Here is a 27,802-nt window from a genome sequence, read left to right as displayed (position 1 = left end):
CCACTGCTCAAGCTGGAACATCTACAGTGGGTTGTCCAGGACCATATCCATGTGGCTTTTGAACATCTCCAAAGAGAGAAACTTCACAATCTCTCTGGGTAACCTGTGCTGGTGCTCCATCATCCATACAGTAAAGTGCTTTCTGATGTTTAGACAGAACTTCTCGTGTTCCAGTTTGTGATCATTGCTTTTGTCCTGGCACTGAACACCACTGAAAAGAGACTACCTTCAGATTTTATAGACAAGATACCCTGAGCTTCCTCCTCTTCTCCAGGCTGAACAGGTCTTGCTCTCTCAGCATCTTCTTATATGAGAGGTGCTATAGTCCCTTCATCATCTTGTTGCCCCTCTGCAATGAAAATGTGATAAGAATTACCTAAAGCAATAATTATTTTTTGATATTCTCTCTCTCTCAGTTCCTAAAAACTTAATTGAAATCTAGTTAAAAATACAATATATTTTCTGATAGCTTCACAGAACACTTGTTCTGCTATCAGTATAACCCCACTTTCAGTGAATTTCCACTGATATACCTGATAACAGAGTATCTCATTGTGTTTGAGGTTAAAAAAAAATAAATAAAAATAAAATAAAAATAATAAAAAAGGTGTCCTCGTGGATTTTTATTTTATGTATTTATTTATTTTCTGGAAAATAATGCAAAAAAAAAAAAAAAAAAAAAGCATATAGTCTGCTGTGACTTGAGATTTTCTTGTTAAACAGATCTTTTCACTTGAATTTTTAATAGTGTGCAAGTTTTCACAGGATGTTCAGCATAGACATTAGCACCAAATGGAGGAAAAATAATTCAGTTTCCTATGCACTTTTGTGCTGGCCTAGTGATTGGAAATAAATGAATAATTTGCATAGAAAAAGGATGCAGAAACCATTCACCCATACAAAAATGTCATTGAAAATATATGAAACTATAACTATTCAATTTGAATCTACATGGTATGCTGCCCAGCCATTTCATATTTTCCTATTTTTCTAAAGACATTTTCTTCACATTGGAGATGAAGTATATAAACACATCTTTTGTAGTTTAAAATATATAGGCACTTAAATTTCTCTGAATTATCTCATAGATACCTTCAGCTGACAATCACTTTTATTTCATTCTATATTTTACCTGAGCATTTTGAAATAAATTAATTAAAAACAGATATGGTGTCTTCAAGAACAAGATATTAATTGGGTTTGTATGGAGAATGTAAACAGCCTGTAGGCAGTACAGGGATAACATTAAAAATAAATTATTAGCACTGATCTCTCTATATTATTTAAAGTTATGCAAATTGAAGGATAGATTACTTTGAATAGCAGTCAATGTTCTCATTTTGTAAGAAAATATTTTAATATAACAAAATAATTCTGGAATGAATTTAGAGTATTTGAGTTTGGAGCAAGGGGGTGTAAGAGAGTAAAAGAGCAGAGGGAGAGGTGACATTTTAGGGAAGAGAATGTGCATACCTAACTGTATGTGAAATGTCAGGAACCAGAGGAAGATTGAAGGTGCCAAAGGCAGGAAACTATGGCTATATAATGGAATAAGAACAAAGTCCATTATGCAATTCAATGTGTCAAAATGGGACTGGCTGTGGAACAATATGTATACAGGATCTAGGACAGGGGAAAGAGGAAAATTTTAGGCTGGGAACTTGAAAGGTTTGAAAGAGAGCATTAAGCTTGGATACAAAAGAATGAACCAGCAGGGAAGGAGAAGGAGATATACTTAACTAGAAGCTAGTATGTGGGTAAGTGAAGGGGGTCAAAGTAGTAGCTGGGTATGAAAACTGTTAAAAGGTATAAAAATAACAAGGGCTGACTGGGAAAAAAAAAAAAAATCTGAGATGGAAAAATAAAAAAATAAAAATAGTTTAGGTAAGTATGAGATAATGAGATATAGCACTAGATAAATGAGACTGTTACAAAGGAGAGGCATGGCTAAAATAGGTTAAAAGGAATGTGCTAAACATAAAAGTGCTGAATATGGAGGGAAAAAAAATGAGCTGGCTGAAGCATATTGTTTCACATATAACCTAAATATAATCCAGACTTTACAATGTGAATAGATTTCAAAAATGTTGTTAGTTCATGCTGTATCCGTTATTATACCTCTGAGTTATTATCTCATATGGCGGGGTTGTGTCATGGTCTAAACAGACTTTGCTGTAAATCATCATACAGTAAAAAAAAGATAATGATATAAAATTTGTGTGTTTCCATAAACATGCCTACAAAGACTCTTTAAGATAATATATTTTTATTTATCAAAGACATAGCTTGTATCTAGAATTTTTAGTTATTTATTAAAATTCTTTGAAAAACAAAACAAAACAAAAACACAGGGTTTTATAGGAATTGAAAGTTACAAGCTTGGCCATTTGGTATAGCAAAGAATAGCACATAAATACTTTTACCTTTGACATAAAAGGTGTTTGGTTTTGCTTGGTTTCTGTGTTAGATTCTTGACTAGTAAATAAAATGCTCTTAAAACCTGACAGCTGATAATCTTTTTTTACTAAGTCTAGTTTAAATGATTGGTGTATGCTGATACAGTTTGGTAATCCTAACATTTAGTAATAGTTTAGTTTTAGTAATACTAAGGAAATGATGCTGAAAAAATAATACAGAGCCTATAGAAATGGAATTTATTGTGAGTTCATGCACACAATATATTACTAACATGTAAAATGGATGTTGGCAGATAAAAAAGAGTTGAAGCATGCCATTTTTAGAAAAGTTTCTCCATAGATGGATGCCCAACATTCATCTTGTTTCTGTGTTCTTAGGCTGTAGTTATGAGAGAATATTTTGCACGTTCTTCAGTAACAGTAATCTTGATTTTATTGTTAAGACAGTTAATGATTTAGATCTAAATGTAATAAATTAAATTAAATTTAAATTTAATTTAATTTAATCTAATGGTTTAGATTTGAACTGGCCAAATAACCAGATCTATACAGTGGAGTTTATGAGTCAATATTTAGATGATCCTTACTGTTGTACACCATTGCCACCCACCAAATGGGTCTGCCATTTGGAGGAATACTTCTAGTTTTCTCATGAGATGTCACACACAGGAGGTGGATGAGGGAATTCCCACAGTAATGTTGGGTAGTTATTCTCATTTACCATTGAATTTCAGAACCCAAATACAGGAGAGAAGACTTCTTCAAAGCTTGGGTGAATCCCATGGGATAACACCCTGGAGGGAAGAGAGGCCCAAGAGAGCTTGTTAATATTCCTGGACCACCTCCTCCAAACTCAAAAGCAGTCCATGCCAGTGAGTATGAAGTCAGGCAAAAAATGACAACATGCATGTGTGGATGAACAAGGAGCTCCTGGCCAAATTCAAACACAAGAAAGAAGCATACAGGGTGTGGAAGCAAACATGGGTAACCTGGAAGGAATACAGAGGCATTGTCTGAGCATCCAGGCATGCACCCAAGAGTTCTGGGGAAGCTGGCTGATGTGATTGCAAGGCCACTAAATAATATTTGATTGATCATACCTATTGGAAAGGTGCCTGAAGGCTGCAGGAAAACAAATGTCTCTCTTATTGTCAAGAAAGGCAAGAAGGAAAACCCAGGAAACTGCAGGTTGATCAGCCTCACCTTGAGCCCTGTGAAAGCGATGGACCACTTAATCCTGGAAACCATTTTAAGGCACGTGAAGGACAAAAAATTATCAGGAGTAGTCAACATGGATTCACCAAGGGAAGTCATGCTTGACCAACATAATAAGCTTATACAATGAAACAACTGACCAGGGTAGAGTGGTATATATTGTCTTCCTGCACTTCAGTATTCAAATATTGCAAGCAGGTTGAATGAGATCATATTTCCTCTCTACTCAGTACCGATACCTGGAGTGCTTTGTCCAGTGCTTGGTTCACCAGTATAAGAGTTATGGAACTCCTGGAGCAAGTCTAAACAAGGGCAACTAAGACACTTAAGTGACTGGGCCATCTTTCATACAAAGGAAGTTTGGGAAAGCTATGACTAGCTAAGAGAAGAGAAGCCTCAAGAGAAGACTCATGAATGGAGAAACTTTCAAGTATTAAGTCTCTTGTGTCAAATGTTCTGCTGCAGTTTCTATCTGCTGAGGATTTTAAAAGGATGAGTAAACACACAGGTGGCATTTGCTAAACTTCTAGTAGCTGGGATGGAGAAAATCCTGAAAAAATCCATTTTGTAGAAATCAACATAGATAATAATTTTTTTTTCTCAGTCCTTGCAGCATATGATTATCTTGTCCATTCTATTTCTGCCAGTAGTGTTGGTGCTGCAAAGTAACCAAAGCTGATCAAGAATCAACTTGTTTTTAATACAGGCACATCAATAGTAGTGATAATATATGTTGGAATGGAGACTGACACAATTCCTGATACAGAAAAACCTTACTACAAACAGGGTAACAATGAAGAATCCTTGTTTTATAAAGCTGATTTCAGTCATTTTAACTTTTTCCTCTGCTTCATTTTCTTCTCGGTTGAGAACACATAGAATGTGTCCTGCAAAACAAATATCTGTCAGTACATATTCTGGTTCTTGAAACCTAATACCTATAACCGTCAACTGAAACATGAGTAAGTGAAGAGTTAACCATAAAACCTTTTTGGTACTTTGATATAAGACATAACTGGCATTGATGGAGTTTTCTTTTATCAGTGGCTGAGAGATGTAGACAACTTCAAGATGAAGATTGTTACAGTTCTTGTCTCTTTAGATGTATTGTGTTATCTCTGGCACAATTACAGGTTAGTATTACTCTTGGATGAACACATGCATATTGTCTTGTCTCTAAGCAAGCATTACTTTTGCATGATGGTTATCGTGCAACAACAAGGAGTACATATAATTCTGTCACTATACACAGAGCAGGCCAAAAGCAGTTTATCACTTAGGGCAAACTAATAAAGTCTAGCTTCTGACTGGCTTTTAGTTGATGCAGATTGAGTTCCCATCTGCCCACAATATTCCAGTCAGACAAGAACATGTGAATTGCTTTTCCTAACAGAATAGCCTGTTTGACTTGTCAGCAATGCACAGTTTCCTTGGGGCTAAATCGGTGGCATTTAACTTTCTCAGCTACAAATTGCCACATGTAGTGGCCACATGTAGTGTAGAGCTCACAGTGACTGCCATTCCACATGCCCTTTTTCACAAAAGAGCTCGGTTCACTAGCCTGTCAGAAATCCCAGAAAAAGAATTTCTGACTCTTTATTAACTATACGTTTGTTGTTAAATTGTTAATTGGAAAAACAATATAGAGAATCCTGTTTGATCTTTCCAATCTGGTTACCTTCTCAATACCATAAAAGGACACATTAGTGTTATTTTCAACTCTTTCCTTAAATATCAAGATGATACAAAGGAAGACCTCACCAAGTTTAGCTATAGCAGCACTGCAAATACTTCTACTTGAGCTATTTGTATAAACTCTTTTAGTAGTTGTGGTATAACATGTTTCCATGGAAACTTTTATGTTGCAATGCTTTTGACTTATTTTTGACACCTAGATTATTTTGAGATGAATCATTTCCTAGATATATGTATTTCAATTGTCTATGAAAGTTGTTTGATTTTATGACATTCAGACCTCTACATAGTGAGAGTCTTAATAAAAATAATTACATTCCCATTATATTATTTTGTCTGGTTTGTAAGGAGAATACAAATCTTGCTATAAGATTAATCTTATTAGAAAAAGTCATATGAAAATTAAGACTAGCTTATTTTTATTATTACTTATGATTTCCCAGTAATTTATACTTTCTACAATGTCAGCAGACATCCTACACTTTATTATTTGTATAGGTCAGCAGACACCATGTGGTGTCATCTTTTTGACCGGATTCTGTTACTTATGCTCAGAACATTGAGTTGGGCAACTGTCATAAGAAATATTTTTTGTAGTTCATCTAAATGTTCTTGAAAATTTCAAATCAGCGCATCTAACAAAAACTGTCTTCAGTTGTCTCTAGCAAAATGATAACACCATGAGAACATTCTTGAGCAAGAAAGGCTGTATTGGAGAAAAAATATTTAAAAACCTTTCCCTAAGGAATGCAATTCTATAGAGGTAAGAACAGCAGAGACAGCATAATAGATACAGTTACAGTTTATTAAAATATTACTTTATTATTATTATTATTATTTCCAAACAAAAAGAATGGATTACCTGATGGTAAAATACACATTTCAAAATATTTAAGTTTTAAACTTGAGCTTTTGTTACCCTATTAGAGAAAAGTGTTATGACTGAAGATAAAGACTGGTTATAAGCATAAGAATCTAGATTTGGTTATCACAACTTTTCAAATGTCTTCTGTTGTGGATGACAAACTTTGGTGGTCTGCATTTAGCAAGCAAAAAAAAAAAATAATATATATATATATATATATATATGGAATAGCATAGAAATAAACATGTAATTTCACTTGCAAATATTCTCCCTTTAGAGATGGACTTGGGGGTTTTGGTAGATGAAAAGCTCAACGTAGACTGGCAATGTGCATTTGCAGCCCAGAAAGCCAACCATATCCTTGTCTGCGTCAAAACCAGCATGGCTAGCAGGTCGATGGAGGTGATTCTCCCCCTCTTCTCTGCTCTCATGAGATCCTGCTTGGAATGCTGTGTTCATCTCCAGGGCCCCCAGCACAAGAAAGACATGGACCTATTAGAACAAGTCTAGAGGAGGGCCATGAGGATGATCAGAGGGCTGCAGCACCTCTCCTATGAAGACAGGAAGAGGGAGTTGGGGTTGTTCAGCCTGGAGAAGAGAACATTCCAGGGAAGCTTTATAACAGTCTTCCAATTTTTCTAGGGGGCCTACAAGAAAGCTGTAGAGGGACTCTTTATCAGGGAGTATATAAAACGTAATGGTTTTAATTTAAGAGAGTAGATCTAGATTAGACACTGTAAAGAAACTCTTTACGGTGAGGGTAGTGAAGTACCTGGTGGTAAAGAGGCTGTCCAGAGAACTTGAGGATGCTCCATCCCTGGAAGTGTTCAAGGCCAGGTTGGATGGAGTATTGAGCAACCTGGTCCAGTGGAAAGTGTCCCTGCCCATGTTAGTCAGGCTGAAACTAGATGATCTTTATGGTCGCTTCCAACTCAAACCATTCTATGATTTTATACTTCTACGTACTGATTCCCCTGAGATAAAGACCATTAAAAAAAAAAAAAAAAAAAAAAAAAAAAAAAAAGCTGCAATCTGGAAATCCATCTAAATTATTATCTAAGAATAACCATGAATTATAAGCAAATGGAGATTTATTTACTTCAGTGTCTCTAAGACACAAATAATTTATTTAAGTCCTGAAAACAGGACCAGTTCTGAAGGCATTTAAATGCACAGTTTGAATTCAGTAAACATAAATGTTATATTTATTTGAAATGCAGTTATTGGTGGCAAAGCTGTTTAAAAATAGAGATCTAAGTTCAAATGCAATATTATGCATGTACTTTCCATGTGTCTAGAAAAATATATTATCAAGAGAAAGACATAAACATTTCTTAAACCTTTTTCCTCATTCCCTTAATTTTCTACATCCTCCTGCATGTCTACTGTAATTGCTTTAACCAATCTGAACTATTTTCCCATATTGCAACATCACTGAAAACATAGCCTTATTATGCGTACGCTTAGCATGTGAGTAGTCTCCAGGAAACCTGAATGCAATGCATTTCATAGAGTAAGATTTGAAATAGATCTTCTAATAATAAATTATACACTCCTTTTCCCATGTGCAATGAACATTATTGATACCTTATTTTACAAGAAAAGAAAAGAAAAGAAAAGAAGAGAAGAGAAGAGAAGAGAAGAGAAGAGAAGAGAAGAGAAGAGAAGAGAAGAGAAGAGAAGAGAAGAGAAGAGAAGAGAAGAGAAGAGAAGAGAAGAGAGAAAAGAAAAGAAAAGAAAAGAAAAGAAAAGAAAAGAAAAGAAAAGAAAAGAAAAGAAAGAAAAGAAAAGAAAAGAAAAGAAAAGAAAAGAAAAGAAAAGAAAAGAAAAGAAAAGAAAAGAAAAGAAAAGAAAAGAAAAGAAAAGAAAAGAAAAGAAAAGAAAAGAAAAGAAAAGAAAAGAAAAAAGAAAAGGAGAAAATGCTGCATCATGGGTAAGACCTCTTGAAGGCAAATAATCATTCACTTTAAAATAGGTAGGAAGTAGAGTTCTAGCCATCATTTCTTGTCAATATAATCCCTTTTACAGCTGAAAATATTCTAATCCTTTAAAAATTTGTCTTCCTATAAAGAAAATCAGTGCATTCTGAAGGCAAAAGAAAAAAAAAAAAAGCCTCCATTTACTAATAAAGAATCCCTGTGGGAAGGTTTCTATTACAGAACAATACACATGTTTATTCAGCCTGCCATGAAGTGTCTAGCTCCATGTTAGCTGAAAAAAAAAAAAAAATTACATTTTTTGAAGTTTTGTTTGTTTGTTTGTTTTGGGGGGGAGGAGTACAAAGATGCATAAGGGACTGGAACATCCCTCCTGTGAGAAACACTATGAGGAAAGGCTGAGCCAGTCTTTCCCCTAGATCCATTTTATTCTGAGCTGTTATGTAGCCACTCTCTCCCAGTCTGTATCTGTGTCTGACATTATCCTGCCCCAGGAAAAGTGAACAAGGAGGGACAAATGGGGTGGCTGGGCCAGAAAAAAATGGGCCAGCAATGCCTGTGGGCTTGAACCCATGCCGGGGCTGAAGGCAAGAGCACTCAATCACAGGTGACTGCAGGAATCACTGGGCTACAGCTGACCTCCAAGATAAAGGGGAATATGGTCAATCTAAGAAGTTTTGTGAGTAGCAATTCACAATATGAGTTTGTACTTTTCATTACTGAGTAGTGTCAAGGACAAACCTGGAATACTGTGGCATAGTTTTGGGCTCCTCAGTAAGAGACAGACATGGACATATTGGAGAGAGAGAGTTCAGAAAATGGGCAAGAGTATGATTGAACACCTCTAGTATAAGGAGGGTCTGAAAGCAAGGACCAATTAGTCTGGAAAAGAGAAGGCTCAAGGGAGATGTCATCAATGCCTAGAAATACATGAAGGGAGGGTGCAAAGAAAATGGAGCCTGGCTCTTTCTGTGGTGATCAGTGCCGGGACAAGAGGAAAAGAATGCAAACAGAAGTTCTGTCACAAACAAGAAATTCTGTCTAAACATCAGCAAGCACTTCTTTACTGTGTAGTTGACAGGGCACTGGCACAGGTTGCCCAGAGAGGTTGTGAAGTCTTCCTCCCTGGAGAAGTTCAAAAGTCATCTGGACATGGTCCTGGGCAACCTGTTTTAGGTTTGAGCAGGTTTAGATTTAGCTTGAGCAGGCATGTTAAACCGGATGGCCTCCAGAGGTTTCTTCCAACCCCAACCATTCTCTGGTTCTGTGACCGGTATTATGGGACAACATGCACTCGAACCAAGTTTGCAGATGACATAAAACTGAAAGGAGTGGCCAATGTAATAGATGATTGAGTCAGCACTCAGAGAGACAGGCTGGATAAATTATTTCACAAGAACCTCAGGAAGTTCAGCAAAGAGAAATGTAAAGTCATCTATCTGGGAATAACCTCATGTACCAGAGAGAAAAGAATGTACAGGAATGTACATTCCTGTACAGAATGTGCAGGACCAGCAAAGGGCCATAAAAATGATTAAGGTACTGGAGCATCTGTCATACAAGCAGAGTCTGACAGAGCAGGAGCTGTTCAGCCTTGAACAGAGAAAGACCAGGGGAATCTGACCAATGTATACAAATACCTGATAGGGGCAGGAGGGGAGTAAAGTAGATACAGCCAGACTTTCTCAGTGGTGCCCGTTTAAAGGACAAGGGACAAAGAGCACAAACTCTAATACAAGTAATTCCTTATCAACAGTAAAATAGCTTCTTCATTTTGAGGGCACTTGAACGATGGTAAAGCTTGCCCAGAATGTTGGTATAGCCTCCAACATCACAGTTATTCAAAATGTGACTGGACATTTCCCTGAGAAACCTGCTGTAGCTGACCATGCTCTGACCAGACTGTTGGATTATACAGTCTCCAAAAGTTCTCCCAGCCACAGATATTTTTCATAATTCTGTAACTTCCTCCACTGACTACACTGAGGATGTACACCTAATATGTCCACATATCTAACTATAAAGACAGCTAAATCTATGTGTAAATCTTTGTCTGAATGTTATCTAAGGTCTCTGATGTGGAACTCCAGGTTACTCTTGTAAATGTTCCACCCACTTACTCACACAGGGACAGTTTAATTTGTTGAAAATGACTGTCTGATCACATCTATTGCTTAATTTTCTTTTCCTTTATGTCTTTCAATTGGTTATTATTTTGTAAACAATGTACCAACAATATTTATATTTGCCAATGTAAATGTTAATGTCACCACTCTCTTAAGAACAGATGGAAAGATATTTTTTACCCAATTGACATTCATCTTCTGAAAATGTTTGTACCAGTAATATAGTACAGTAAACTTCATCTACCACTGGTTTTATTTGGTGTTTTATTTACAACAGCACATTTTCTATTCACATTTTACATATATCAGTGCTACATAGACATTTTTTAAACATTTTTATTTTTATCCTGCTGCTTTCTGTTGCACTGAACACTAAATTCCTGAGACTTTCTAACTGACAACACAGAAAATAATTTGTGAATAAGAAATAATTTGACATAAATTTTTAATGCTGTAAGTACCAATCTGTTGGTAACTTATCTTCGTGTTGTTTTCTTTGGTTCCGGGATCCATAATTTTTGCTGGTTTTGTTTTCTAGTCCTGCTTTTGTTTTATTTTGGTTTGTGAGGGCATTTCAATCCAACTCAGAAGCAAAAATCAATGCAGAATTTTTAAATTAGTCCCATGAAGTATAATTATATCCTTTGATCATCCAACTTTCAAGTATCCCAAGAAATGGGCATTGAGAGATTAATTTTATCTAGACCACTTTATTTTTTTCTAGTATTTTACATTGTAGAGCCGTGTTATAACAAACTTTCTCCGGTATTGTCAGCACCCTGAATGCTTCAGTGGACTCTGCAGCCTATCCCCTTTCCAAATTATCGAGCTACCTTGGCACTTGCTGAAGTTTCTTGGCACTTGCCTGATTCACCTTCAGAAGGTCTCTGCTCTCTCAATACCCCTCTCAATATAAAGAGAGGTTAAGCTAACTGTTTTCATAGGCTGGAGGCTAGAGTTTGTGTCAGGTTCAAAAAAGTCTGAAATTCTTTTTGTTCATAATTTATACCTCTTGGAGAGAAGAGATGTGAATTCCTTAACATCTGAATACCTAAAACAAGATTTCAGGACATTTTAAAATACACATAGACAGTCTCAAATATGAAAGGAACATCCAATTTAAAGTCTAACATGTTGGTATAAGAAAATAATATAAGAAGTATAGGAACAATTTGTACTTTGTACATCAGATACTCCAATCACAAAAGCATGCTGTTAGCTTCAGACATTCTGAAGTGCTCTTCAGCATGACACAAAGTAAAATAATAGGAAATATAGCTGGTCCAGTATTGGCTTAATAGGGGGTCTTAATCCTTTGTGTTGAGGGGGGGAAAATTAAACTGAAAGTATCAGACAGAAACAGAAAAATAAATTCCTGAGCAGTGACACAGAAAGGTCTTGAGTTTTATTTAAAAGGGAAAAAAAACATCTGTTTGTTTGCATGTTTGTTTAAAAATAAAACAACAATATTTTTATTTCCCATATCTCCAGAGGATATTATCATGAGTGAGCAGACATGAAGGAACTTCCAAGTGTAAAGACACTGACTTTTTTATCCCTAAAAAATCTGTTTTCTTTCCGCCCATTGATTTTTTTTCAGACAAAATAAATAAATAAATAATAATAATGTTTCAAGAGTTGTATTCATAGCTGTGCTTTACATGTCATCTGCATTTCTACAGACTGCATGGTTTGGAGATGATAGATCAAAGGTCAGTATCTGTTTGACATTAAAGATTAGACAGGCAGAAAATGAATGGCCATGAGGTAATACTTTAAGTAGAATTCACTGTAACTACAATTGAAATGCAGATACATGTATGGTCTGAGCTATCACTAAGTCACCTGGTATTGGAAAGTATATTTCACAACATCCAATGCAAACAACTGTGATTCTTCTCCTTCATTCAAATATGGGTCTGCTACATAATTAAATGCATTACATTATCAAGTTTAACTAAACCAAAACAGGCAAAGATAACTGTAACAGCATACTACATGTCACAATGCTGAACCAAAACTGTAATCTCAAAAAAGGAAAGGAAAGGAAAGGAAAGGAAAGGAAAGGAAAGGAAAGGAAAGGAAAGGAAAGGAAAGGAAAGGAAAGGAAAGGAAAGGAAAGGAAAGGAAAGGAAAGGAAAGGAAAGGAAAGGAAAGGAAAGGAAAGGAAAGGAAAGGAAAGGAAACCAGGAAAAACACATTTTAATTAAAAATAATAATAAATGAATAATAAAAGAATACATGAAAAACAGTAAGAGATATATGTAGTACAGTGGTTTACTGGAAAAGGCTAATCTTACAGAAGTATTAAGAGAAAATGGAATATATTGAGTCCAACAAAAAAAAAAAAAAAAAAAAAAAAAAGGACAATTATTGTCTGCTTGTTTTTTATAAAAGTTTGCAAAACATTGGGCCATTCATCCAGTTCTAAATCCAGAAAGCTGTGACTAATGTGCTTATTATATGGCTCTATAAATGAAATTGATAGCTATATATCAAAAACAAACAAACAAACAAACAAAAAAACACAGAACATGAGTAACATTTTCCTAATTTTCACTATATATGTATATTATTCAAAGTTATTTTTCTTTACGTCTTCCCACTCTACCCCACCCCCACCTTGTTGGAGTATCACAAACAGACACACAAAGAAAGACTTACACTCACTAACATAGCTTTTACATTTCTTTGGAGGTTGTAATATACTAAATTTATTCATTACTAGATTTTCATACAGACACAGAATATGGACCAGGACATACCAAAATATATAATTCTGCATTCTTGAATGTCAAAACAGAAAGGATGTGTTTGGACATATGGACCAAACATATGGACACTTTTATATGTCTAGCTGAACAATAAAACACAAAGCACTTCTGCATCTATTTTCCAGTTAAATGCATTAAATACAAATGGACAACAGGTGATGTAGCAACAATTATTTGCTGCAACTTTGGCATCTTTAGCCATTTCTACACTAAATAGTAAAGTATTTAGGCTGACATCTTCACATTGCTTTGAATTTTTGGAAGCTGCACTTAAAAATACCATTAAAAAAAATCTTTAAAAGTCCTTTTGTTGTTTTTTACTACTGTTCAGCATGTTCATTAATAAGGAAGAGTCACTCAGTGCTGTAGTGGGTTTACATGGCAAGGTTTTGGTAGCAGGGGGCCATAGGGGTGGTTTCTGTGAGAAGGATCTAGAAGCTGCCCCATGTTTGGTAAGGGCCCCACTGTTTTCCAAAGCTGAGCCAATAAGCGATGTTGTTTTGCGCCTCTGTGAGAGCATATTTAAGACAGGGAAAAAAAACACTGTGCCACACAGCAGCTGGGAGAGTGAAAGAAGTGAGGAATGGCCTTGCAGGCACCAAGGTCAGTGAAGAAGGAGGGGGAGAGGTACTCCAGAAGTCCCTTGCGGCCTATGGTGAGGACCATGGTGAAGCAGGATGTTCCCCTGCAGCCCATGGAGTACCATGATGGAGTAGGGTTCCACGCTGCAGCCCGTGGAGGAGACCATGGTGGAGCAGGTGGCCCTGCACTGATGGAGGCTGCTGCCTGTGGAAAACCCCTGCCGGAGCAGATTCTGGGCCGGAGCTGTAGCCCGTGGAGAGGAGACCACACAGGAGCAGGTGACCTGGCAGGAGCTGCTGTCCGTGGGGGAACCAGGTTGGAGCAGTTTGCTCCTGAGGGATGGACTCAGTTCTTCCAGAACTGCTCCAAATCTGGAGCAGTTCTGGAAGAGCTGCTGCTTGTGGGAAGCCCATGCCGGATCAGTTTATCAAGGACTGTATCCCATGGGTGGGACTGCACAGCACAGGGGACGAGAGTGACCGAGAAGGAGCGGCAGAGAAGAAGTGCTGTAGACTGACCATAACCCCCATTCCCCCGTTCCCCTGCGCCGCTTGGGAGGAGGAGGTGGAAGAGGGTGGATGGGGGAGAAGGTGCTTTTGGTTTCTTTCCTTTGTTTCTCACTTCTCTAGCTTGTTAGTAATAGGCAATAAATCTTACTATCTCCTTATGCCGAGTCTGTTTTGCCCGTTACAATAATTACTGCGTGATTTTTCTCGTCCTTATCTCAAGCTTTGAGCCCTTTTCACATATTTTCTCCCCATTCCTCTTTGAGGAGGGGGAGTGAGAGAGCGGCTGTGGTGGAGCTCGGCTACCCACTTGAGCAGAACCATGACAAGTGCTCAGTTGATTTGTAGCTTTTTCCAAATGGCCATTAAGTACTCCTTCTAAAAACACTAAGAGATCCCTTCTAACTGGTCAAAAGGTCCCTTCCAACTGTACTATTCTTTTCTCAATAGGTTCATTTTCATTTCTTAGACTGGGCAATTTAGGGATAGAAATACACACATAAAAATACCAAATAGTCATATTTATTTATTTATTTATTTATTTATTTATTTCAAACTGAAAAGAGTCTTCTGAAACAGCCAGCTAGTCTATATTATTTTCATATATTTTCTTTGTTACAGGCTGACAGTTGTTAACCTTTATAAGCAAATACTATAAAGCAACACATTTCCTCACAGTTGTAGTACTTCTTATGGTTTGTGTGTTCTAATTTATGTTGAGTTTGGTTTAATTATAAGGAAACCTTCATTTTTGTTTGTGATTGAAAAGTGCAGCTCTGGATAATCATCAGATTTCCCTGTCAGAGGTACAAACATTTCTTTCCTTTTTTTTTTTTTTTTTTTTAATTGATTATTTTGTGGTTTATTATGCATGGGAATGCTGTGACATTTTTCTATAAGAGCAGCCTAATGACATGAAGAAATTTTATTTCTTTAATCAGAATTGGGTCAGTTGAAATCCCAAGTTCTATCTTTCTCTATCTACGCACTATTTCAAAACTCCTGAACACCTTACCTATCTTAGCAGCCTCTTTTATTAGACGAGATACCATGTGAGTATGTGCATAATGGCACCCAAAGGCACTCAGCCTGCAAAGATTGTTAAAGGGAAATCATTTGAGATGTATGCCTTTTCAGTTGTTGTTGTTGCCATAGTTTTATTTTTACTTATTTATTTGTAAATTTTTCCCATCTTAAGTGTGTGGAGAAACATAAATGCTAGTTGTAACCCTCTGATAGATTTGGGGAAGAATTTACTGAAGTCCTTAGTGTTCACCACAATTAATTATTTTTGAAACTGAGTAAGACATAGAACTTATCTATAAACACTGTCAAGATGTCTGAAAATATGAAGAATAAGAGCCTATCAATACTTCCTTAAGAGAACAAGTGACACACTTTCAGCATAAATAACAAGAACCTGTAAGTAATGTGACACTTTTTCTCAGTTCAGTTTAAATTAGTCTGTACAAAAACAAAGATGAGCAGACATTCTTGAAGATGAGACGAGATAACTGCTTTAGCTAGTAGATAAATGCAAGTTATATATATATAAATAAAAATGTCTGAGATACAGAGTTTGATCATAAAATAAAGGAGCTGAAAACTGATAGGAAGGCATACAAGGGAGACCAGTGGTTAGAGTTAAGAGAAATGTTGTTAGCTGGCACTTGATAGACTGATTTCCATCTTCTTGCTGAAAATGTCTGAATAGAATTTGAAGGCCACTGTAACAGGAGGCAAATGTAAGTAATATATGAAATATTTTGAATTTTTTTATAATATCCATAAAATATACATTAGCATTTGATAATTCCAGACAGAACGTTTCTTGCTGGTGATATCTTCTAATTTTGATTTATAAGGCAGGACATATTTGAGATTTATTTTTGACAGATGTTGTAAATAAACCATATTTAATATAAAAGTTACCAAAATGTATTTTTAAAGTTTATTGAATGTGGGGAAATCAAAGAGAGCCTTTAAATTTTTTTTTGTTTTGTTCGTCACTATTTGTTAAGAATTATTTGCTGAGATTATAATCTGGAATTATAATTTTTGTTTATGTGTTTATTCTCCTCTCCTTTTTCCTTCTATTTCACCTTTTCTTGCTTTCTGAATACTTGTTTCATTATTCTTTTTTTGTATTATAGTTGTGACAAGATGTCATAACTTCATTCTGCAGGAATCTCGTACAGGGATGTTTCCATGACCATATAGTTCAATTAAACAAAGATATGAAAAGAAGACACAAAACAAAACAAAACAACAACAACAACAACAACAGATGTTTCTACTGCTTCAGTATAGGACAATATTCAGATTCTCGACAATGTGTAAATTTTCATAATCCAGCTTGGTTCACTGCAGACAGTTGTCCCTCTTATGGGACATGAAGCATTCCTTATAAAAGCATGACTTGCTGGTACAGCAAATAGTAATATTTTTAGAATTAGTAAAGTGGTTGTTTACTATTCTCCTTTGGAAGAAAATAGAAGATTACGTATCTCTAGTGGATGATCTATTCTTCTCTCTTTTTTCTTTCTTTTTATTATTATTTTTTTAAATCCAAATTTGGTTAAAATAATGTCACCTTTCAACCTTTCACTTTATAATTGATATTTGGAGATCCTTTCTTTCCCTCTGCCCCTTTGTGTTCTCCTCAGCTGCAACAAATTTTCCTAATTTTTTCTAAATATCCATAATTCTTTCAGAAGTCTTTTGAAATTAAGAAGTCAAAAGGATTTGTTTTGAGGGGAGGTATTCTTTTCCTTCCAGTTCATTTTCTTTTTCATGTGCTAATTCTAAGGCATTAGTGCTGCAGACGTCTACATGTATAGAGTCAAATTTCAACTGATTTTCAACAGATTTCCACTATGCAATTTTTTTTACTTCTTGTACTCCTACTGCTCTATCCCTCTCATTCTTTTATTCTTCCTGTCTTCCTTCTATCACTTTGTCATGGTTTAACCCGGCCGGCAGCTAAACACCACATAGCTGTTTGCTAACCATCCCCCCCTCCCTCTCTGGGATGGGGGAAAGAAATGGAAAGTGAAGCCCGTGAGTTGAGATAAAGACAGTTTAATAAAATAGGAAAATAATAATAATAATAATAATAATAATAATAATAATAATACAATGATGATAACAGTACTACTACTAATAATGTGTACAGACAAGTTATGCACAATGCAATTGCTCACCACCCACTGACCGATGCCCAGCTTAACCCCGAGCAGTCCGGCCTTCTCCCCCAGCTAGCCACCCCTATATATTGTTTAGCATGACGTCAGATGATATGGAATACCCCTTTGGCTAGTTTGGGTCACCTGTCCTGGGTCTGTCCCCTCCCAGCTCTTACTGCACCCCCAGCCTGCCCGTTGGCAGGACGGAGCAAGAAGCTGAGACATCCTTGGCTTAGTGCAAGCACTGCTCTGCAACAATTAAAACATTGGCATGTTATCAGCACTCTTCTCATCCTAAGCCAAAACATAGCATTCTACCAGCTACTAGGAAGAAAATTAACTCTGTTCTAACTGAAACCAGGACACACTTCTGCCATAACTTCTTTCACATCATTTGTAATTTATCTTCATCCCCTTGCCACTGTCCACTGAACACAAAACAAAGCAAAACAAAACAAAATAAAAAATGAGAAAAACAAAACAACAAACAACCAAACCAAAAGATGTCTTAGCCAGCTAAATTCACTTTCTTTTTGACACAGCTGTAATATAACTAAAATGTCTTAACAAGCATGATGCTAAAAGTTTCCCAGGTCTTAAAGCAAGTCTGCAGAGCAGATTTTCAGTCTCTGATTCCAGCAGAGAGGTCACAAATAAGAGTCAGCACCAGAAACTGCATTCTCTTTATACCTGTGTTTCTCTATTTTTTCTTTCTATATGCATATTTGTTTTGTATTCAGGAAAACATATTTTCAGGAAGGAGAACAGCAGTATGAATCACCAAAACAGAATCTAATAGAGGAATCATAGGACAAACTGTCACGAGGGAAAGCTTCTTCTTAAAAATACATTTTCATAGAATTACCATCAACATGTTCAGCATAATGAAATAAATGACACAGGGAAAAACAAACAAACAAAAACAAACAAACTTTTTTTTCTGTATTAATAAAACAAAACTGAAGATCTCAATTTTTCTTATAGAGTAGGAAATTTTTCTTCAAAAAGTCTGCCTTTCTTAGAGCGATGGGTTGGAAGAACTAACACATTTGGAGTTTACAGCAGCTTCTTCATTTTAATTATCACTATTATTTCTCTTCTCCTTGAAGGAAGCTCTCCCCCATGTATTAGTCTGTCCTGTATTCAATTCTGTTGTGAATGTAATGTTCAAGATACTTATAATAGAGAGAAGCTGAAATTTCCTTGTAAAACAAAACTCAAAATCAGGCAAAAATATCAATTGACTATTACAAATAATGGATTTATAGATGAAAATGTCATAGGTGATAAAATTTCAGGGTAAGCTAAGCAAATTAAGTCACTGCTTTTTTATACATGTATATCATAACACTATATGACGTACCTTGGGTGAATGTGAAACTTTGATTAATAACTTTTAGAGAGTCAGACAGTTAAAGTGTGATATATGTGCCACAAAGTCAACAAATAATGACACTTCAAAGAAACCAGGAGCTGTGTAAACACCAAAATTATTGAAGCCTGGAGTCATGTACCCTGGCAGTTGAGCACGTTGAGCAACTGAACCACTGATAACACGAATCTAGCAATATTGAAGACACTGGACTAATATTGAAGACACTAGCACTCAACAAGTTGCTAGTACTGTAGGTATTAGTTCTCAAACCAAGTTGAGCATATTCTGGTTGTATTAGTAAGTACTGCAGACCTGTAGAAGTATACTGGTGGAGTGAAACATAGTGATGTTTAAGGTTTTATTTAATAATATTGTGTCTGTTCCACTAGATTGACAAACACCATTCATTCACTTGGGTCACTCATAACTGTTTTCAGAAATATATTAACAATTGACAATAACAATTGTCAATTATTTTGACAGTATCGAGGTGGACACTGTCATCATCTACTAATTTGAATGGCTGAATATTCCAGATAACTTCTGATATTAAGAGACTGTGAAATCTTAATCATTTTCCCATTATTTTTAATAGTTTAATTATATGTTTTAAAGTATATGAAAAGTAGAAATATCTTTAAACGTGCAGCTATATGATGTAGAAACTACAGCTCAGAATTTGATGCAGTTTTGATAGTAATTTGTAACCATCGAAAAAGTAGCAACTTCTTTTCTATGGAGGACTAAAACTCTGTGCTCATTTTATAAATTAAAAATAAAAACTCAGGAGAAACTACATTGCAGAGGAATCCTATGCTTTTAGAAAACACAAGTAGAAAGCAGTGCAGATGAAAAACAGTTATTTTTGAAGGAAACAATAACTATTTCCTTATTGAGAGTAAAATATTTTGTAGCAGAGACAGTAAACCATGTGCATAATATCATGGAAAATTTCAAATAGAATTTGAAATAATGCCACATTTATACCCCAAAATAAACTTACCTCTGTTGAAAGTAATAGGAATATTACCTTTCTGAAGTGAAGTCTAGGTGTGAGTACTCAAATGAATCAAATATTTCATTATTATAAAGAAAATATAGATAAGAAGGCTAGATTCATAAAACCATTGGAGGAACAGATCTCATATATAGTTTCATGATCATAGTATGTTTTGAGGACTTAGGAAAGACAAATTAAGACAAATTCTGTTCTAGCCTCTAGTGGTTTTCTTAACCAGAGGTCTGTTAGTCTAAGTGCTTTCAAATGCACTTCATAAACATGTGAGCATCATACCTGAATTCAGTGCTTGTAAAACTTTTGCTTGTTACTTTTCCAAAGCAGTGTCCAAACTATTAGACTGAAGAATATTATGTATGTTTTTTGTTTGTTTGTTTGTGTCTGCCTGATTTTTGATTGTGTCATGCATTTGTGCAAAGATCAAGTGTGGCTTTGGCAGGTAAAGTAGAAAAATTATTTTGGGGGTTATTTTCCATTCAGTAGAAGAAAAAGTTATAAACTACTTTCTTAATACCTTGGGACTGGGTTTTGTTCTTGAATCTCCCCTCAACCCTTCCCCTTCTTTGACTGACTGTTATTTAAAATGCTTTAGTTTCCCCTCCCCTCCTTTCTTTTCCTCTCTTTTCCCCTCCCCTCTTCTCCCCTTCTCCCCAGCTCAATGTGAGATATATCATGGGTTTTCCAATATATGGAAAAGAAACACAGTTCTATAACTATTCAGTTTATGTGACTTTTTCTTCTTTCTGCCTTGAATATATGTATTCAAACTTTTTTTTCTTTGTACCGTGAAAAGAATAAGTCTGTAGACAAACTTTCTGATTTCTGTGACAAAATTCTTATCATATTGATGCATTGAAAAAGAGTGTTATGTGTAACGTAAAGTATATATATGTATGTTGGGTGTTTTGTTGTTGTTGTTGCTTTTTATTGTTTTCAATGTAAAAGAGTTAAAATGCAAAAACAACAAAGCAGACAGGTTTCTGACAGGATACTCTTTTTAGTATCAGCTCTTAGACTTTAGAGGTGAGGCATTCGCCTCTGAATGACTAGATATTTTTCTAGCTCTTTATGTCTGAGAATACCTTTATGAAAACAATATCTTCAAAATATTTTCTTTTCTAGATCTTGGTCGTTGATTATTATGATGTTAATCAGATTTTTTATTTTTTATTTTTTATTTTATTTTATTTTATTTTATTTTATTTTATTTTATTTTATTTTATTTTATTTTATTTTAGTTTAGTTTAGTTTAGTTTAGTTTAGTTTATTTTATTTTTTATATCTTTGTTGTTGACATGGACAGTGGGACTGAATACACCTTCAGCAAGTTTGCCAATGACAGCAAGCTGTGTGGTGCAGTTGACATACTGGAGGGAAGGGATGCCACCTTGACAGGCTTCAGAGGTAAGCCTGTGCAAAACTCATGAAATTCAACAAGGCAAAATGCAGGGTCATAACATGAGTTAGGGCAATGCCAGGCCCAAATACAAGCTGGGCAGAGAATGGAAAGCAGCCCTGATGAGAAGGACCTGGGGGTGTTGGTTGATGAGAAGTTCAGCATGAACCAGCAATGTGCACTTGCAGCCCAGAAAACCAACTATATCCTGGACTGCATCAAAAGAAGTGTGGTCAGCAAGAGGAGGGAGGTGATTGCTCCTCTGCTGTCATAAGACCCCACCTGGTGTTCAGCTCTGGGGACCCCAGCACAAGAAGAACATGGATGTGTCAGAAAGAGTCCAGAGAAGGGACATAAGGATGGTTAAAGGGCTGGAGCACCTCTCCTATGAAGAGAGGATGAGAGAGTCGGGATTGTTCAGCCTGGAGAAGAGAAGGGCTGTTTGGAGACCCTATAGCAGCCTTCTAGTACCTAAAGGAAAGCAGAAGAGGGACTCTTTGTCAGGAAGTGTAGCCATAGGACAAAGAATAATTGTTTTAAACTAAAAAAGGGTAGATTTTGTTTAGCTATTTGGAAGAAGTTGAGGGTGGTGAGGCAATGGCACAGGCTATCCAGAGAAGTTGCGGATGCCCCATCCCTGGAAGTATTTAAGGCCCGGTTGAGTGATGCCTCCAACAACCTGGTCTACTGGAAGGCTGGGGCACCCCCAGCTAATTACAACCCTTTTCCACTCTACCCCCCTCCTTCATGGTTGGGGGCTGGAATTAGTCTTTAAGATCCCTTCCTATACAAACCATTCTATGATTCTGTGGTATAATTCTTTAATATACAGCTACACTAAATTTGTTCTGGAATGCAATAACAGTACATTTTATTGTAAGACATGAAAAACATGAAGCACAAAAATTTATTTTGGGGGTATTAGATGTGTTACACACTATGCTTCTTTCAGCGTTTTAGCAAGAACAAAGTCCAACTTCCCAGATGACATTTGCAGTTCTGGAAAAAAAAAAAAAAAAAAAAAAAGTATTGCCTTACAGGGGGATTGCTCATGTTTTAGGCAAAGACGGTGTCCAGATTAAACCATAATGAATTTTGACTTCTCTCACATAATCTATTTTTTCCAAGAATAAAAATAAGTCTGTCTCACTTAAGGAAAGAGGTTTGAAAAGGAGAGAATAGGGAAGAATAAGGAAGACATTCTCTTTCGTCTTTTCATCCTAGATCCCCGTGAGCAGATTAAAGCTGTGTTACATTAGTCATGGTAGTATGGGTGGTATTTATGCTAGTGTGCAGCTTTAGTCATGGTTTTCAGCTACTACTACTAGATCCACTATTTCAATTTATGCAGGATTTCAACTCAGTTCTATGTAACGCCACTTTCTCTTTCCTTCAGAGGGGAATACTTGCAACTTGGCTCACTTTATAATGGAACTTTATAATGATATGGGGCTCCACTCTTAGCCCCTGAAGTGGTTATAGGAATTTCCCTTGAAAGATGCAGAAATGAAATGCACAGTGACAGATGGTACAGCCAGAATAGATGTCTCTCTATGAAAAGAATTAAACCAATTATTTCATTTTAATTCTTTATTAGTGTGTAGACAATAAAATTAACTGAGTCCGTATTGGCTTCAAAGCCTACAGACTCTCAGATAAAATGGATTATGGACATATATTTTTTCACACTAAATAGGTACCCATGTAAATCTTTTGGTGTTGCGTCTTGCCTAAGTTTTAAAAACTTTTATTAGATCCTGAAATAAGCTCCTAATTAAAGTAACTGGAGAAAAATATACACTTCTAAAGGCAAAGAGTAGATGCTCCAAAAATGGCTATTCCCATGACAGTACAGGGATCTGAGAGCAAATGTTAAATCACTTAATTTCATTCACAGTTTTTTTTCACAAACTATCTTCCGATTATAGCTTTCTATAGATCAGGTGCACCTCTTAAAAAAAAAAAAAAAAAAAGGCTTCCACATCCTCTACAGGCCTTTAATGTGCATCAGCCCGTGGACTGCAAAACATGTTCTTTATCTGCCGTTTTCTGACATGTTGGTCACCATGTTCCCAGAAATTAGACCATATGATCTAAGTAAATATGTTTATTCATTGGAAAAACAGGGGAACTAGCCTCTATTTTCTGAACTCACACTCAACCTCTTTGTTGAACAGTGTTCGGGTTGTTTGTTAATAACAACATCTGCAGTTATAACAGATACTGATTAACAAGGTAGTAATAAACATCAGTCTTTGAAAGTTAAATCAATCTTACTTTCTTTGTTGTTATTGTTGTTGTTGTTGTTGTTTTTGTGTTTTCCTCTCTGCCTGTGTTCCCCACCCTGAGCCCCTGACCTGTGCCTATACCTTTCTTAGTTCAGTGTTCTCTTTTGGTTAAAGTAAATCACTTTCAGGAAAAGGCTCCAAATTATTGTAATATATAAACTGAAAAAAAAAAAAGAAAAAAAGAAAAAAAAAAGAAAAAGAAAACCTTAGTCTTTATTCTACAGTAAACAGAACTCAATACACAACATAACTTCAAATTTGCCTTGCTTTTTACAGAAATGTGATACTATTTGTGTAATAGTGTAAGACTGTAAGACTCAAGAATGTGCTTGAGGGCATTGATTTCAAGAGGAAATAGTCAAGTATAATACTTATTAGCAATCTTTCTGTTGAGTACACATAGCAATACATGCAGAAACTAAGGCATCTAGCAAAATGGTACAGCATGAAAAACACTTTAAATCAAGCCAACTTGCATATTTCATCAAGACTTTTATGCCTTTCTCCAAATAATATTAGATTTAGGAAAGAAATCTCATGTTTTGTTTTGTCATAAGAACATCTATGACCCTGTTCACCCTTAGATAAAAAGAATATAAGAAAAAGAGAAACATGAGTTGAGTGTCAGAAAATAAATACTTCCGCTGAAAACTGAACTAGCCTGCACATGTGAAAAGACAGTCTGTGGTGACATATAATAACAGAAAAATGAAAAAATAAACACCATGACAAATCTCTTTCCAGATCCAGATGCATTTTACTATCCTTTTAAAACCCAAATTATGTTTTTATCCCTAAAATTCCTTTTCAGTGTTTGTTTTTTTTTTTTGTTTTTTTTTGTTTTTTTTTTTTTTATTAAAGGTACAGGTTGAATTTTAAGTTCACTACATTTATGACCTGTTTATCTGTTAATTAAAACAAAACAAAGAAAAAAAAAACATAATCAATCTCTCTTCACAGTCTGACACAAAGCAATTTTGAATGACTTTGAGACACTGAAAATGAACAGGTATGTTATTATAATGTGGAAGAGACCAAATTTGACCACAATCTTGAGACCAGAGCTAGGAGAATGTAAATTCACTGGCTACAAGTTCCAGGATGTCAGCATTCTTAAAAGCCCCATTGTTACTGAATCTTTGCCATGGATGTGCACCCTTCTTCCTGATTTATGTAGCTTGGGAGGGAACGTGAAGACACTGTCAGCCCTGCCAAAGACCTTTGAGCTTATTTCTTGACATCACAACCAGTTAGTGTCTATGACCACATGTGGAAAGAATGTCAGACACATCTTATGCATAGGATGAAGAAACAGATCTATTAAATGCATCAAAATAACTTGAAGTATTTAAGAGAGATTAAATTTTAATTTATTGTGTGTGTTTTTTTTTTTTTTTCTACTCTCATTTATTAGTGTTATTGTTATTATTGATATTAATTTATTTATAATAATAATTATTATTCCTTAGGCAAACATTTCAATATGTTCCTTGAGTTCACATGCAGCTTTGATGGTGCTTTCCTGCTCTAGACTTCAATCCTCCCAGCATGTACTGTAGGACACTTTCTACTGGGTTACCAAGGAGAAAGAGTTGGGTCCATAAGACATTTTTAATCTTACAACTCTATTTACAACCTTTTCATATCTTATCTATAGTTATAATTTCTCCAGGCCCTTTAATTGGAGGTAATTACTCCAATTAACTATTTGATCAGTATTTACTTCCACCTAATCCTTTTACTTTTTCTTCCAGTATCTTCCTTTTTCCATTCTGTAACAAAAATCTTATAATCTTTCAATAATTTTACTACACTTAGTTTAGAACATACTTGTCTTTTCTATACTGCAGCTACACATCCTTGAGAAAATTTAAATGAAAAACTGGCATTAGTAATGTATTTGTAAAGTGGACATAACCTCTCATGAGCATTTTCATAAGAATTTTCCACAATGTACCTCTGCTTTTCTCTTTTCTCTCTCTTTTTTTTTTTTTTCCTCCAGATTTTCTTCTACTTTGTCTTCACAAAACAAAACTGCTATAATTTTTCGTCACATATTTGTCACCCAATTTGCCAGGCTAAAAGGTTACATAACATACATATTTGTCCAAGGTTTATCCAGTTTTTGGATTTCCCCCAGTTTTTCACAGTCTTTCCAGTGCTTACCTTTTTCTTCCATACTCACACTTTTAAGTCCTTCTTGATTTTGCTACAGACATGGTACTGCATCTGGCCTCAGAAAATTTTATCCCGTATCTGTAGGTTTTACTGAATATACCTAGAGGCAGAAGAGAGAAGAATCTCTAATCAACCTGTTTCATGTCATATAGGTATGGGAACCTGTTAAGCTTTTGGCAGTGCACACATGCAAAGGAGAATCTTTTAATGACATTTTCCCCATAAGCATCTAAGAGCTGCCTGGGAACAGAAAAGGAGAAAGAGGAGGACACAAACCTAAGCTTAAGAAATTAGCTTGCTTCCCCAAGATTTTGTCATGAGAAATGACTAGCAGAAAATGATGAGAAGAACATTTGAGAGAATTTGTACACCATTCAGTTCACTCTTCTGGTTTGTTTTAGTTCTTGTAGCCTTTTACGTTATGATTTGAATTTATTAATTGCGAAAGTTTAGTTGTTGTTCAATTTTTTCTTAACATACTGCACCATGTTTCACAATATGTGTTTGAAATGTGATTTAGGTTATATTAGTTGTGATTACTTGTCAGTGTTAATTATAGGCATTCAGGATATGAGTGAACCAAAGAAGCCATGAGCTCTAAAAGTCTTGTCAACACACATACTTAAGAAAATTAAAATATAAGCATGATAAAGGAATATAAAAATTTTTCTTCTCATATAACAGCATTTTGATCACTGTATAATAACTAGAACACTATGTGATTTACTGGCCAGGTACATAGCCATGCTTATCTATGTTTACTTACAACTGGTGCATGTCCATCTTTCTTAGAAATGAAAGCTAAGATTCATGTCACCTTGGTTTAGCTTTACATACAAGCTAAGCAAATAGTCCGAGTTCCTTATTCAAAGCTATTTTGAAGAAAGACAGAAAACAGAAGATGATTTATTAGTTATTAGACTTCTATTTTACCATGAGATCAGCTGTACTCTGAAAATTGCAATGTGTTTCTTTTAAAGAATGACTAAATAAAAGCTGTCATTTACCGCATACAATTGAACTCCAGTTCTTCTAACTCTGCTTCAGGTGACCCACTTCTAATGGAGCAGAGCATCAGTCTAGAAAAAATTAATTGTTTACGAATACTTCAGAGGATTTGCATCAATGTTTTTACAGTTCTAAGTTTAAACCTATCATAGATTTCACACATCAAAGGTCTTATGATTTGATGAAAGACAAGGAGTGTTGGGTAAGAAGTACTAAAGTAGAGACAGTCTGTTCTGGAAAGAAAGTGATAGCTTTGGCACTGCAGATAATTTACATCTACATACAAACTAAAAACTAAAATATTTCTGAAAAAAATGTATTTTGTAGAAATAAGATAAAATAAAAGCATTTCTTGAGTAAGCTTCATTAATTCCTTTTGTTTTCATGTTTACTTTAATGAAAGCTAAAACAAACCCCCAAAAAAGCTCATAATATTTTTATTATTTGAAACAGATACTAAATTTGATATTAATAACTGATTAACAGTAACTCATACATTTTATTCCAGAGCAAAGGTTGAGAAGCAGAATGGTAGATTCAGGAGTGATATGAAACTTCAAAAATTCCGAAAGGCACCTAAAAAACTGACCTTCAAAAATCATATTTACTTTGATTGTCAGCTTGCTGGCAGACTCTGCGTGGAAATGTGCGGCGTCCTCTGGTATTCCTATAATGGATGATGCAAAGTAAGTATTTTGGAGAAAGTTACATCTTGAATAAAGATCAGAAAAGTATATACAGAAAGATATCTTATTATTATTATTATTATTATTATTATTATTATTATTATTATTATTATTTTCTTTGAAACTATAGCAGTGCAGTTGGTATTCAATGATGTGTATTCCTGTATCTTAAAATAAATATGTAAGTAACATAAAACAAAATTTAAATAGTGAAAAAAATATAATTGACATTTAAATTCAGTATATATACAAATGTAGTACACAACTATCAAAAGGAATGTTTCCTAATAACCCAGAAGTCCAGAGTGGACTGTTTACTTAATTTAGTTTTAATCACTGCATTTTGTATTTTCTTAGATGTATACGTAAATGATATGAACAATGTCAACTCTGGGTGAAAGAACCATTAATTGATCTTTAGTCATGATTGATTCCCCCAAAGCAGTAAGGTTTAATTTGAGTTTATTCTGAGAAATAAAATGAAGCTACCTATACTCAGATACAGTCTTGATGTTTACCGATGCAGATACCATAAAAAGCAAGCTGAATCC

Source organism: Aythya ferina, assembly GCF_964211825.1.
Source record: "Aythya ferina genome assembly, chromosome: 3".
Lineage (NCBI taxonomy): Eukaryota > Metazoa > Chordata > Aves > Anseriformes > Anatidae > Aythya > Aythya ferina.
Note: the sequence above shows the minus strand (reverse complement) of the source record.